Here is a 15,316-nt window from a genome sequence, read left to right as displayed (position 1 = left end):
CCCTGATACATCTAGATACGACTCTGATAGGTGACATGTACATAAGCATTCTATCGGGTCACCTGCATCCATTTAAGTCCATTGTGCATTCCGACGGACTTGGGCAATTCCAGCAGGACAATGAGACACCCCACACGTGTAGAATTGCTACAGAGTGGCTCCAGGAACACTTTTCTGGACTTAAACACTTCCGCTGACCACCAAACTTCCCAAACATGAATATTATTGAGCATATCTCAGATGCCTTGCAAAGTGCTGTTCAGAAGAGGTCTCCGCCCCTCGTACTCTAACGGATTTATGGACAGCCCTGCAGGATTTATGACGTTAATTTCCTCCAGCACAAGTTCAGACATCAGTCGAGTCCTTGCCTCGTAGTGTTGCGGCACCTTTGCCTGCTCGAGGTGGCCTTACACGATATTAGGCAGGTGTACCAGTCTCTTTGGCTCTTTAGTGCATGTAGCAAACTGTCATCCTTGTATCACGTATTGAATAAAGTAATAACACACCTAGGAGATTTCTTCACTTTTCTGTTTACAAAGCCAAAAGAGAAACGATGAATAGAAACTTGTTCCAACACATCCCGTTGACAGAAGAGACTGAAGGGCGTTAACTTCTGCGTAGTATTTAATCTGAGCCGCTGCCCGCAATACATCGGTTTCGTTGAGCAGGACAAATATATGGGGTGGTTGTAATGAAATTTTCGCTATTTGAGCCGGTGTAGATGGAAAACTGTTACTGTATGTGTGCCCAGCTTTATAGGAATTGTGTTAAGGCTGCGCCCTGGAGGATTAACGTTGTTAGTAGTGTTAGTGTCTGAACCGTGATTTATTTTCAAAGAATATTATTAAGAATTTATATTATTTACTAGCGATTCATCAAGAACATTAACGCATTTAATCACACTATGTAAGCATGGAAGTAGCTGCCAGGGAGTAACTGATGAAATCAGAACCAAATTCCTTTTAACAAATGGGAATTTTATTCACTTTAATAGTACCTAAAACCATTTTTAAAAAGAAACAGATTTAAAATTATAATCAGAAAGCACCCTCTAAATATCAAGTTACAATTTATTCAGAGGCAGAAAGAAACAAGTTTTGGCTGTATGAGTTTTCGGGCAGAGAACCTTGACGCTCCCTTTTGACACGGCCGTAGTTAGACCGCTCACAACAGCCCCTGAAAGACTACACTGGTGCAAATCTGCAACACACCAGATAACTTTAAAGTTTTAACAGTTTACACAGGCACACAAACTATGCACCTCCCAGTAGGAGGGATCGAAATGGTACAAAACACTAACAATTAAAATATTAACCTCGACACCGAAGGTGCAACTTGATTTTAACTTCTAAGAAAAGTCTTACGGTGAAAGGGTGGCAACTTTATATACTAAAATGATCATTTAAATAAATTCCCATGAAATAAAATTCTACAAGTTTGGCCAAACAATAGTTAAGATGCTCTACAGGACACAGATACCGCCTCTCAAGATCATAGGCAATAATATGAAAGTTTCCAAGATCAAAACATAATTCAGGTATTAGGCCGTTACACTCCAAGCAATAAATTCGTTAACACACCAAATACGACAAACATGGCAGAGGCAGCTACTAATGTATGGTACATTGATAGGGAGATTACCGAACAACCCGAACCGCAGGTTGCTCTAACCCGCCCCTACTCCACAAGGGAAAAACGGACCACCCAATTTATAAACAGCCACGTTCCCGCTGGTGGGCAAACGGAGAAGAATGGGGGGACGACCCCAAAGCAAAACGACTGGTGACCTCTCCAAGAAAACAAGTAGAATTTGACAAGAGTAAATCAAACAACATATCACCAATCACTTAACTTCCAATAAACTGCGATTTATCGAGAAGGCCTGGCGCAGCACCCCCAAATCGCTCTCCCGAACCGTCCGCTGCCAGACGCTTCAACGGACGCAGGAAGGCGCGCCGATCTCCCGTCTCACGGCGTCGCAGCTTGCACCGGACAGACTGATGTCGTAGGTTGGCTCCTGTTGCTCTCGTGTCGACCGCGAAGCCACTACCCCTCCCTATACGCCGCGGCCCACTGGACTCACGTGGCGACCTCACATGCGCCGACGCTCAAGACGGACAAGTCATCTTGTGTCTCAGTGCGCGACCGACCAACCGATCGATCCAATCGCCAATGACCATTGCCTGAGCAAAGTCGAGCAGACTGGTGGCCTAACGCGCACACTCAGATGCAGGACCGGGAGACTACTCGCTGAGTTATCTTACTGGCGGTGTTGCAAGACTCTCATTTAGCCGGCTTTAAAGGTTGATCCGAACGACAGACATACTAGCAGTCCGAACGACAGACAGACACTAACTGCCTAACAAATGCGGACGAGAGGCAGACTAGCAAGCTGGGGACGAGAGACTGACCCAGGCTCACCGATTAGCGAGTTTATTTTTTTAAAATTTTTTTTATCCTTGTCTCCGACTAGCGACCTCGTAGCGCCCCTTAGCTGCGATTGCCACAGCGGCGCCACCGCCAGAACGGAGGGCGACTGCTTCACACTACGCGCTGCCGCGCTCTCTTCAAAACAGCAATTTTTACCACGGGTCAGTGTCATTACTTACCGTTAGGCACCGGCAATGGTACGGGGATGCAACGTTTAAACACATGCAGAAATGTGCATTACAGTTGTAGGCAGTCATTATGGGTCTGGCCAAGGTGAGACGGGCTTCACTCCAAAGCTGTTTTATCAAAACAACAGAAATAGTGCTGTTGCTCTTTGCGAGTATCGACACATTAAGGGAATATGGGGAGGTCCTCCTACCACACTGGGATTGAAGAACGTGATTCGGAAGTTCGAATTAACTGGCGATTTGGAAAATGCTGATCGCCTACGACGGTACTGGGCACTACACATTGAAGTGTTATGGCACGAAAATATGTATACTCGTTACACTCAGCTTAATTGAGTGGCCTAGAGATGTGGCTGGTTTCATGTTTGGCTACGTTTTTCGTCATAGGGTGCCAGATCACACCTGTCGTAAACTCAATTTTTGAGCTGAAATGAAATATAACAAAACAATGCAGGAAGGTATTGCGGTGGCTGTTCACAATTCACAAAGTACACTCTTGCCTGCTGTCCTGAGCCACTACATTGCGCTCCACTTTATCGGTTTCGAAAGTGGCGCCAACCGCCTACTACCCCCAGATCCGCGGCAGGTCCGGCTCTTAGCGTCGCTCGGAACCAATTGCGTTCAAATATGGCCGCCCTCTGCACCTCGAAACGACTGGCTACCTCAAAACAAAGTTTGACAAAAAGAATTACGAATATTCTAAAACAAAACACAAAAACACATACGATACATCGAAAAATATGGAAAATTTTCGGGCAATAACAATTTAAGGTCCAATTTTCTGTATCTGCTACCGTTTCTTCTCAAATAATATTCTTGTGGCGTGATATTGCTTTTCCCGGCTTTTTTATACTAAACGTAAATAAAGAAATAAAAATACATAATTACTCATCTAACTCTTTAAACTTTAGAATGCTGCTAGCTTCTGTATAGATACATAAGGAAAAGCCCCAACAAGCTATGACAAAAATTTAAAACCAATGATAATAATTATTAACGCGGCCGCTGTAAGTTCCGATAAAGATATCTTTTGCTACGCCGGAAGGCGGATAACAAATGATAAAAAATTGATTCAATTTTTTTGTTAATAGAGAGACTCTGTCTTTAGTTCACGAGTGGAGGAGACGTGTTTAGATATAAGATGCGTTTAGTAGCTTTCACGGTATCTGAAGAATAATTTCTCTCAGTGCAAATGTATGAGGGCTTTTTGTTTCCTTCCGCGCATCACGAAAAGGTCATGTCACACTTGCAAATGAGGAAGAAGTCCGATAAAAATGAAAATTACATTACTTACACGGTCAATCATAAGTTTTGCCGGCCGGGGTGGCGGAGCGGCTCTAGGCGCTAGTCTGGAACCGCGCGACCGCTATGGTCGCAGGTTCGAATCCTGCCTCGGGCATGGATGTGTGTTATGTCTTTAGGCTGGTTAGGTTTAAGTAGTTCTAAGTTTTAGGGGACTGATGACCTCAGAAGTTAAGTTGGTTCAAATGGCTCTGAGCGCTATGGGACTCAACTTCTAAGGTCATTAGTCCCCTAGAACTTAGAACTAGTTAAACCTACCTAACCCAAGGACATCACACACATCCATGCCCGAGACAGGATTCGAACCTGCGACCGTAGCGGTTTCGCGGTTCCAGACTGCAGCGCCTAGAACCGCACGGCCACTTCGGCCGGCTAGAAGTTAAGTCCCATAGTGCTCAGAGCCATTTGAAAATTTTGTCTCTTTAAATTTATTTATTACCAAAAACACTGTTCCTCCCAGTCGAATCCCATATTCCGACCTCTCATTCAAACATGGTACAGATTATGCTAAATCGGCTGTGACTGAACGATGCAGCTCTTCTAGCCGCATCCATAGACACTTTGTTTATATTAATAGGCCAAAGCATTGCCAAAATATTAGCTTTTTAAGTTTCATAAATTTACAATTTTTAAGAGAAAAATAACTTTTAAACTATTATATTTGTTGTGGCGCGTCTAGATAATTAAACTTCACATATTTTTCTGTCCGTGATCGCCAACTCGCACTTCCGTGTCTCTCTTAGTTTTGTTTTTATCAATTTTTCTCTGGAATATAAATTCCTCCAAGCGCGAAAACACGGCCATACGCTCCCCTACCGAGCGCTCGGATTTTTCCAAGGCCGCGAACACGCTAGCCGCTCACCACAGCCCCGTACCAACCGCCGGCCACGTGCTCTGCGGCGGGACACTGCCACTCTGAACTCCCGCCACAGTTTGTAGTCTCACACACCCCACTAATTGTTGAAGAAGCTATTGTTGCCATGTCTGAGAATCCTGGAGGCAAAGTGCGATCTTCAAGCAGTGCACGAACTGTGTCACGATAGCTGAACATTCCATGGTCCACCTATTACAACGTGCTGCGAACAATTGTGAAATGACATCTCTGGTGCGGTTTCAGGCTGTCATGGATGAAAATGGTCGTCATATTGAGCTACGTTTGTAGCCTGGAACGCAAACATGGTACAGAATTAACAAATGTTACCTTCTTATGTGGGAATATCGAAACATGTTTCGATGGGTTATCTCTCTTCCGCATGTCCTTACAAATGTTTCCACAAAGTTTCATTTTCCTATGATCACTCGTTTTCCGTAGGGGTTATCTCAAGTAATAAAAGTTATAATTATAAGCATCCTGCTCATCTGGCGAGAAACGTTGGAGGATGAAGACAGTTTCTGGACCAATACAAAGTCAGAAGTAACCTGATGGTGTAATGAGTCATCTTCTTCATTCTCATGAAACTTTAAGACTTTTTGAGGGCAAATGGCAGCTCTGGTTACAAACTCATTCTCATAAACCAGGTTCGCACCACTCGACAAAGACCTGGCCATGTTTTGATGACCAAATTCCCCATCCTCAACCGAATGAAGAAATGCTTTCTCCAAACACTCCTAGAGACAGAACACGCAACCTATCCATCAGGCTATCTAGTGAATAGATCACAAAGACTGGTGGTCTCAGAGTTGCATATATTCTCTCTAGCATCTTCATCGATCCTTCTTCTCCGGCTCCTCTCTCTGTCCATTTTAATATCCACTACACTATGTTCTAACAACAAGATACTAAAATGAACTAGATGTACAAACTTATTATAGATACTATGTATAAAAAAGACTGCATCGTGTAAAAATGACGATAATTATTTCATTATTTCTGTAATAATTTAATTTCTGTGTGAATTAAAACTATTATCAGAGAAGTACTTTCATAGACAACGACAATTGTAATCTGTTTTTGATATCTGTCATAATTATGGTTCAGTTGTTCTTCCTGTACTAACGGATGGACTGTTCGGACGTGAGACGTGTGAGGTCTGTAAAGAGAAAACCTGTAACTATATTGTTAATTCTTACTTGAAAAATAGTCGCTATTGTCTAGACGTGGATTTGTATTTATTTCAATTGAAATCCAATCAATTAATGTTTTTAAGTGTTAATTTTCAGCTCTGCAACTAGAAGCGCAACCATTAGCGCTAGTAACTTAACAGCGGAGTTTACTAGTAGCTGGTATCAAAAATATGAAACATTTTCATTGAGCATAATTTTAAATGCCAAAGAATAGAGAACAAGAGACTTTTATCTAAATATATTAACTTGATATAAAATAATTCGAGAATAACAATAGACAAATTGACTATCGTCTGTCTGCCGCCATGTTAGCATAAATATCTCCGCGGCAGTTTTGCATCGAGAATTTTAACAAACATGAATGTTGTTATATATAAATGAATGGAAGTAAATGTGCACTGGTGGTCCCCAATCTACTTTAAAAGACAAAATTCAACTCAGATTGAATCCTTAAATACAGTGCTCACATCACATTATGTAATATCAATTTCTTATAAGCTGATGTATGAAGCCTAATTTTTTCGGACGATTTACATGAAATATTTTAATAGGAGACATACGTCAGTGTCGTGCGTGGGTAGTATTTTTTTACTAAATGTTCCCTTTGCTAGAGAAAAGTGCTTCCATCTTAAGTAACAGTTGCGTAAAATCTGATAAATGATATGCAATTTAGTGCCACTCACAAGACTTTACAGACAACATTTCTACACAACGTCAGTTGGAGATTTCTTGGGCTGAGTGACAAATATTAGCCGAGATAATCATTTTTGAGATCTAACGAATTGTTACGCTGACAATAGGTAACTGGTTTTATATTTTTTTGATCTACCTGAAATATTATTTATAAGTAATTAAAGTGACGAAATACTGCAAACCGGTTCCGCCACACCATCTCCTCCTCTTTCTCTGTCTCTACATCTGCTCCTCCTCCCCCCTCTCTGTTCACCTGCGCCTCTCACCTCTCTCACCTCTCTCATTTCGTCTTCACCTGGCCCTCTGTCCATCTGCCCTTTCGCTCTGTTAACATCTCATCCTTCCTCTCTAAGTCCATCTCCTCCTCAACCCTCTATGTCCATCACCTCCTCCCCCCCCGCCACTCTCCACATTATCACCATGCTGGTTCTTACCCCACCGCATTTCTTTCTTGATACTAAGTAAAATGTGTACCAATTTTGGCTGAAATCGATCCAGGAGTTTAGGAGGAGCCTTTCTCCCGTCGTTTTGCCCTCTTACGCACATCTCATACATGTTTCACAAAAAAATGGTTCAAATGGCTCTGAGCACTATGCGATTAACTTCTGAGGTCGTCAGTCGCCTAGAACTTAGAACCAATTAAACCTAACTAACCTAAGGACATGACACACATCCATGCCCGAGGCAGGATTCGAACCTGTGACCGTAGCGGTCGCTCGGCTCCAGACTGTAGCGCCTAGAACCGCACGGCCATGTTTCACACATATGCAACATGTTTCACGCACATTTGTGCACATACTTCACCTGCATGTGTAGCGAATTCCCCCCTGCAGTTTCCTTTCACGCATCGTAATGTTTATGATGTCTTATTTCCTGAATTTTGCGTATTTCAATATAATTTTACAGGTACATCCAGTGACACATTGGGATACCGTCTGCAAGATGTGTTGCGAATAAATTTGGTAGTAAAGAAAAAAATAAATCAAAACACCACGCACGATACGGCATTTTTTACGCATCTCAGTGTTTAAGACGTCATATCTCCTGAACTATATGTCTTACAATCATGTATTCTTTCATACACACTCGTTATTATATGTGAGTACTGTCTAAAAAATGTGTTGCGAAGAGAGTAGTAAAAGGGATAAATTAAAATATATGAAATGTATTTGTAATTGTGAATATGGACAACCACCAGCTTTATAAAGGAATGAGGATAGTGAAAATTAGTGGGCCGGCCACGGTGGTCTAGCGGTTCTGGCGCTGCAGTCCGGAACCGCGGGACTGCTACGGTCACAGGTTCGAATCCTGCCTCGGGCATGGGTGTGTGTGATGTCCTTAGGTTAGTTAGGTTCAAGTAGTTCTAAGTTCTAGGGGACTTATGACCTAAGATGTTGAGTCCCATAGTGCTCAGAGCCATTTGAACCATTTGAAAATTAGTGGCGGACCGGGACTCAAACACAGATTTCCGCTTATCGCGAGCTGTTAGGCCCTCCGCACACGACTCACGGCCAGACCCAAACTTCCATGTGTCATCAGCCATGTGTGTACAACCTGCATTCGTACATTCACTATGTATATTCCCGTACAAGTACTGAAAGTCGCATATTCCGGTGTCGGCGGATAGTATGATATTGCACTACCTGTGTTGTTTAGAAATACGTTGCACTGCACAGGCATGCGCGTCCGAGGGAACACTGCATCGTATTCCTGAACAACGCAGGCACTGCAATACCGTAACAAATTAGAGCGTCGTGCATGATTCAGCAGTCTTACTGCTGCATGAACTGCGAAAATATAGTACGCAGGAAAATTTTATCATTTCAACATTTTGTGACGGGATTCCGAGAGGAAAAGTCTGCTAGAGATTTGAAATTATGTGTGAAATTTGTTACAAGTTACTAAGTAGTCTCATTCTCAATACTGGATGAATATAGCGCGGCTATTTGCACGTCGTGAGCTGCAATACTTTTTCATCCCCACCCTTCTGAAAGCGAGGTGACTTTTACTCCCACAGTGGTTCTTTCCAGACAGTAAGTATACCAAGTTAGGCTGAAATCGATCCAGTGGTTTAAGAGCAGGTGTGGAACATTCATACATACATCCACTTTTATAATATATATAGATTTTGAAAGACAGTTCGCGGATAAAACGACAAAGAGAGAACAAAGATAAGCAGTAGTGAAACATGGCGGCATGTTAGCCGGCGTGTGGGTAGTAAAATCTCTGCTGGTAGCTGCACGTAACTGGCCAGCGGTTTATCCTCCGATCGTGAAATTTGCGAGGGTAATCCGGGCCTCGCAAAAGGTAAAATTCACGTTCCATGCTAAAAGCACTTCTACCGTTCTGAGCGCGTGAGCTCTCGCTGTGAGATTGTCGACAGCATGGCGGCTACCACACAAAGTACACTATGTGATCAAAAGTATTCGAACACCCCCAAAAACCTACGTTTTCCATATTAGGTGGCTTGTGCTGCCACCTACTGCGAGGTACTCCATACCAGCGACCTCAGTAGTCATTAGTCATCGTGAGAGAGCGGAATGGAGTGCTCCACGAGTTTCAGATAAACACACACACACACACACATATATATATATATATATGTGTGTGTGTGTGTGTGTGTGTGTGTGTGTGTGTGTGTGTTTATCTGGAACTATATATATATATATATATAGCTCCAGATAAACACACACACACACACACACATATATATATATATATATATATATATATATATATATATATATATAGGGTGAGTCACCTAACATTACCGCTGGATATATTTCGTAAACCACATCAAATACTGACGAATCGATTCCACAGACCGAACGTGAGGAGAGGGGTTAGTGTAATTGGTTAATACAAACCATAATAAAATGCGCGGAACTATGTTTTTTAACACAAAACTACGTTTTTTTAAATGGAACTACATATAAACAAATATGTAATCAGTGCCGTTTGTTGCATTGTAAAATGTTAATTACATCCGGAGATATTGTAGCCTAAAGTTGACGCTTGAGTACCACTCCTCCACTGTTCGATCGTGTGTATCGGAGAGCACCGAATTACGTAGGGATCCAAAGGGAACGGTGATGGATCTTAGGTACAGAAGAGACTGGAACAGCACATTACGTCCACGTGCTAACACCTTTTTATTGGTCTTTTTCACTGACGCACATGTACATTACCATGAGGGGTGAGGTACACGCACACATGTGGTTTCCGTTTTCAATTACTAAGTGGAATAGAGTGTGTCCCGACATGTCAGGCCAATAGATGTTCAATGTGGTGGCCATCATTTGCTGCACACAATTGCAATCTCTGGCGTAATGAATGTCGTACACGCCGCAGTACATCTGGTGTAATGTCGCCGCAGGCTGCCACAATACGTTGTTTCATATCCTCTGGGGTTGTAGGCACATCACGGTACACATTCTCCTTTAACGTACCCCACAGAAAGAAGTCCAGAGGTGTAAGATCAGGAGAACGGGCTCGCCAATTTATGCGTCCTCCACGTCATGGCAATGTACATGTGCGTCAATGAAAACGACCAATAAAAAGGTGTTAGCATGTGGACGTAATGTGCTGTTCCAGTCTCTTCTGTACCTAAGGACCATCACCGTTCCCTGTGGATCCCTACGTAATTCGGTGCTCTCCGATACACACGATCGAACAGCGGAGGAGGGGTACTCAAGCGTCAACTTTAGGTTACAATATCTCCGGATGTAATTAACATTTTACAATGCAGCAAACGGCACTGATTACGTATTTGTTTATATGTTCAGATGTGCTAACAAAACTAACGTGGTTCCATTTAGAAAAACGTAGGTTTGTGTTAAAAAACATACTTCCGTGCATTTTTATGGTTTGTATTAAACAATTACGCTAGCCCCTCTCCTCACGTTCGGTCTGTGGAATCGGTTCGTCAGTATTTGATGTGGTTTACGAAATATATCCAGCGGTAATGTTAGGTGACTCACCCTGTATATATATACACACACACACACGTGTGTGTGTGAAACAAAATACTTTACCAACAAGAGTTCTTGTCACTGCTTAAAGTCATATCATTTGCATAAAGAAGGTCATTGCCTCTCCTTCTTTTTCTAGAGGTAAGAAGTTGTAAATATTTTCATCGCCCACTAAATTTACTAAAAACGATGGCTATCAATTTCTATCGTAACATAGTCGTCACCTTCTCTCCTTCTCATTAGAAGGCCAGATCACTTGGTAGATGATTTCTTCCTTACACCAATGACTCTTAGTATAGGTAGTGTCCGGAGTTGGTAAAGTCAAGGCTTTGACTCCCTCAATAGGTTCTTTTTTTCCTTTTGTGTGCTTCGACAGTAATCAGTTAGCTATTTTTGAGTATAGTCGGAGTATGGATGTAGGTGTGTGAAATCTTATGGGACTTAACTGCTAAGGTCATCAGTCCCTAAGCTTACACACTAGTTAACTTAAATTATCCTAAGGACAACCACACACCCATGCCCGAGGGAGGACTCGAACCTCCGCCGGGACCAGCCGCACAGTCCATGACTGCAGCGCCGAAGACCGCTCGGCTAATCCCTCGCGGCATGGATGTAGGATTTAGATCAAATTGAAATACTATGAGTGATACAAAGTACACAACTCTATGCGCCGTGCGATGGCGTATGGAGTATATACGTAGGTGTGATTCACAAATAGAAACTTACAGTGACCCACTGGTCAGAGCACTTTAAGAAGACAACTTAGTCTCACGTCGATATATTGTGAGCAAAGTGGAATCATTTGTACACGAATCTGAAGACATACTATCAGACAACCACGCTAAGAAAACGCAAGAAATCACGTCCTTCTTATCGTCATCTTGAACAGACAAGTGAAAGAGAAGAAAGGGCTTGAAACCGCGGTTAGGAAACTGTAGAAGAACTAAATACTTAGGAGAGTCGCATGGAATAATACGATAATTTCACAAATTAGTGGCAATATCACCTACACTATGTTGAAAGGTACCTGTACATATTCGTCATTGAGGACGCTATTGATTGAACTGTTTAACCACATGATATTAGTGTAAACTATTATGTAAAGTCACATGTATAAAAGAATTTGTATTGCTTAGTGTATTTTATATATTAGGTTATTGAAAGGTCAGTGCAAAGCCAAAATTGTATCTAGTTATATGATATTTACGTATTAATATTATCTTTTATTTTTGTCTGTATTTTTTTTTTTTGACGAATTTGGTGGTATTTTCACCACCAATGCTGGCAAAAATACCATCAAATTCCAGCCTGTGGAGGAGGGGCATATGAAAGGTGGCTACACTGAGCCACAGCGCCAGAAATCGCGCCAGAGAGTATTGTTCCGCCGCCTCCACTGGCAGTGCTTATTGAGACGTAGCGGCAGGCAGTGCTCGCCGAGAAGTTGTGGTGGACACTGCTTGTCGTGAAGTCAGAGTGAGATGTGGTAGTGGAGAGTGTTGTTCCATGTTTTATGCAGTGGTTTGATGGGAGAAATAGCAGAGGTTGTTCTAATGGAGATATTGTAATGGTCAGAGTGCATTTCGTCAATATATATGGAGGTATTTTCATTGTTTTATTCTTTCAGTGACCTGAATAATGTGTCATTACAGGTTCAGTCAACAAAGCATCTGGCGTGTGTTCTTGTATTAGAGTGTAATTCTGATTTTCTTGCGCAATTGTAGTATTTCTAATTTTCTTTTATCACGTCAGTATAATTGGTATTAAAATATTCTTGTCTTGTTGAAGAAGAACCGTGCCAGATGTGCGTTGAGTCATACTACCACATACAGAACAGCTACACTTGTGTTTGTTGTTTCGTAGGTTTTATAGTTGCTGGGGACTTAGTTAATTAATTGTATTAACTAAAATTTTCATTTCATTCTTTGTTGTTGTTTCATGCAGTCAGATTGCGTAATAATACTAGTCAGGGCCAGCCGTTTACGAGACTTGCGTAATCGGACTTACAGATACAAAAACAAATTTTCATTAATATTTAAAATAAGCCCCCATGCAATGTTTGCGTATTTAGTAGCGATACGCTTCCAAATCTATGAACTCTCGAAAACGACATTCGATCTCAACTACAAATTACTTACTTATTTCAGATTTGCTTTTGAATGGCTCAGTTTATCCAAACCGTTTACAAGTACACCATAATTGACAGCGAAGATCGTTTTAGAAGTTTGATGCATCTTTTCACAGTAGCACACTCGTCGCGGTTCACCAGTACATAACTGCTGTATCATACATCTAATAGCACACAGTTAATTTATGGCATAGCGGGAGCGGCATGACCGCACATATTAGACTACCTTTAACAGTGAACTGTGTACACCTGGGGTGCCCAAGAATTCGGTTCGTGAGTCGTGCGCTGGCACGAGTGCCATACCGCTCATCCCGGCTGACACATTTTGCCCACCGCTACGACACGCTGTATGGGCCAATGCGCCGCATTTAGACGGCAATGCAGTCGCACTCCATACAACTTATTTTTACGTTTCACATCTCTCAACTACATAGACAAAATAAACAAATTTTCAGTATTATTTAACCATTTTTGGCGTGCTGACGACATACACTACTGACCATTAAAATGGCTACACCACGAAAATGACGTGCTACGGACGCGAAATTTAACCGACAGGAAGAAGATGCTGTGATATGCAAATGATTAGCTTTTCAGAGCATTCACACAAGGTTGGCGCCGGTGGCGACACCTACAACGTGCTGACATGAGGAAAGTTTCCAACCGATTTCTCATACACACACACCAGTTGACCGGGGTTGCCTGGTGAAACGTTGTTGTGATGCCTCGTGTAAGGAGGAGAAATGCGTACCATCACGTTTCCGACTTTGATAAAGGTCGGAGTGTAGCCTATCGCGATTGCGGTTTATCGTATCGCGACATTGCTGCTCGCGTTGGTCGAGATCCAATGATTTTTAGCAGAATATCGAATCGGTGGGTTCAGGAGGGTAATACGGAACGCCGTGCAGGATCCCAACGGCCTCGTATCACTAGCAGTCGAGATGGCAGGCATCTATATCCGCATGGCTGTAACGGATCATGCAGCCACGTCTCCATCCCTGAGTCAACAGATGGGGACGTTTGCAAGACAACAACCATCTGCACGAACAGTTCGACGACGCTTGAAGCAGCATGGACTATCAGCTCGGAGACCATGGCTGCGGTTACCCTTGACGACGCTGCATCACAGACAGGAGCGCCTGCGATGGTGTACTGAACGACGAACCTGGGTGCACGAATGGCAAAACGTCATTTTTTTCGGATGAATCCAGGTTCTGTTTACAGCATCATGATGGTCGCATCCGCGTTTGGCGACATCGTGGTGAAGGCAGATTGGAAGCGTGTATTCGTCATTGCCATACTGGCGTATCACCCGGCGTGATGGTATGGGGTGCCATTGGTTACATGTCTCCGTCCCCTCTTGTTCGCATTGACGGCACTTTGAACAGTGGACGTTACATTTCAGATGTGTTACGACACGTCGTCTGGTCAATGGTGGCCGAGCAACTGGCTCGTCATAACACGCCAGTCACTACTCTTGTACTCTTGATGAACTGTGGTATCGTGTTGAAGCTGCATGGGCAGCTGTACCTGTACACGACATGCAAGCTCTGTTTGACTCAATGCCCACGCATATCAAGGCCGTTATTACGGCCAGAGGTGGTTGTTCTGGGTACTGATTTCTCAGGATCTATGCACCCAAATTGCGTGAAAATGTAATCACATGTCAGTTCTACTAGTATATTCGTCCAATGAATACCCGTTTATGATCTGCATTTCTCCTTGGTGTAGCAATTTTAATGGACAGTAGTGTATTAAAACATTTATCTTGCAGAAACTCTCGGCATACGGACAGAGGCAGACAGTTTCACACATTTTCGCTCTCAGGTAGCCACGTTATCGTGACGTATCATTCTAGTTTGTAATCGAAAAAAGGTCTTTCACACAAGTACGTCGATGAAAATATTGTACCACTTTTGCAACCTCGTTATGGAGACGTGGAAACTCTACCTGAGGGAAGCAGTGTAGACGTCCTGGACAGTTTCAACATTAAGGGCTTGTGTTTCAAATGGGAACTGAAACGGCAAGCGGTCTACAAGACAGATCGAAAAACAGATGTAAGATAAGCAGTATCCTCAAAACGTTTAGAAGACAATCGTAATTTTTTCAAGGTCATAATGCGTTTTCACATCTCGCGTATTCATTAACGTCAGTGAGCTTAGGTAAGTGAACTGTGTTCGTCAAAATGTGTTCGTTTTACAAGGCAATTTTCTTTTTAAATACATCCCATTTTGCGTTTAACAGCTGTCTACATGGTAAATTCGCCAAGTTCATCTCCTTGGGAGACAGCGTCAAGGCAGACGCACCATTTCTTCTACAAGGGAATGACAGTGGAAGAGCAGGGAGAGTAGTGCGTCAAGTCAGCAAGAAAGCAGCTGAAAACTCCTGCGATCAAACTGTATAAAGAGGAATTGACTTACGTTAAAGTGAGTGTTCTGATGAAACAAGTGTCTGGAATATCGCAGTAGCTTTTGGTTGTTCTTCGCTGTAGGTTAGTAGGACTGCAACGTTGCCCTACTCCTACTCGTTCCAAGCATCTCTCT

Source organism: Schistocerca cancellata, chromosome 7, assembly GCF_023864275.1.
Source record: "Schistocerca cancellata isolate TAMUIC-IGC-003103 chromosome 7, iqSchCanc2.1, whole genome shotgun sequence".
In the NCBI taxonomy this organism is placed as follows: Eukaryota; Metazoa; Arthropoda; class Insecta; order Orthoptera; family Acrididae; genus Schistocerca; species Schistocerca cancellata.
The sequence above is the reverse complement of the archived record's forward strand: the minus strand, read 5'-3'. Positions refer to the sequence as shown.